This window comes from Micropterus dolomieu, unplaced genomic scaffold (genome assembly GCF_021292245.1).
Source record: "Micropterus dolomieu isolate WLL.071019.BEF.003 ecotype Adirondacks unplaced genomic scaffold, ASM2129224v1 contig_8097, whole genome shotgun sequence".
NCBI classification, from domain to species: domain Eukaryota; kingdom Metazoa; phylum Chordata; class Actinopteri; order Centrarchiformes; family Centrarchidae; genus Micropterus; species Micropterus dolomieu.
The window spans coordinates 1-721 of NW_025737083.1; the positions used below are offsets into that span (position 1 = coordinate 1).

The following is a 721-nucleotide window of genomic DNA, read 5'->3' on the forward strand; positions in this document are numbered from 1 at the left end:
ATTCCTGGGTAAACATCCAGGAACCGGGACACCGTTCACGCTGGCAGTCCACAGACAGGAATAGGCACCCGTTCCCGGGTATGGGTACAGCGACAAGGTCACCTTCAGCCGGAGGTCCTCACTCACAAACAGACGCTCATTCCTGGGTGGACATTCAGGAAAAGGATCCAGTCCGCCTGGAAGTCCCTAGCCAGGATCAGACGTTCCCCCGTCCAAGTCCTAAGCAGGCCCTGCCAAGCCTGGCTTCCGAGATCAGGCGAGATCGGGCAGTCCCAGGCCGGAATGGCCGTAAGCTGCCTTTGCACACCCAAGACGGGCCTTCAAAACACGATGTAACATTTACACAGCACTGTGTACAGGATAGGGAGAAAATGAAGAAGCAGCAGCAGCAGCAGCAGCGCCCTCTGCTGTTTCCTAAAGAGACGTTCAAAAGATCTCCTTTCACCGAAGCGCCCTCTGCCGTTTTCCGAATGCGAAGCGAAAAAGGCTAAGAGCACTGGGTATTCCCAGGCGGTCACCCGTACAAGTACTAACCAGGCCCTGCTCTGCTTAGCTTCCGAGATCGGACAAGATCGGGCGCTCCCAGAGTGGTGTGGCCGTAAGCCACTCAAGCACCCCCAAACGGCCCTTCAAAAGATGTTCTACGGCTAATTGACAAAAAACGTATTCTGCCCATAATGTCCAAGGTGCTCCAGAGTCACTTGGAATCCACAGGCACTGA

General features: G+C 55.1%; 1 pseudogene; it reads right to left on the reverse strand.

The window, feature by feature from the left end:
• Nucleotides 1-485: 485 nt before the first annotated feature.
• LOC123965030 lies at nucleotides 486-604 on the reverse strand (annotated as a pseudogene).
• Between the last annotated feature and the right edge of the window lie 117 nt (nucleotides 605-721).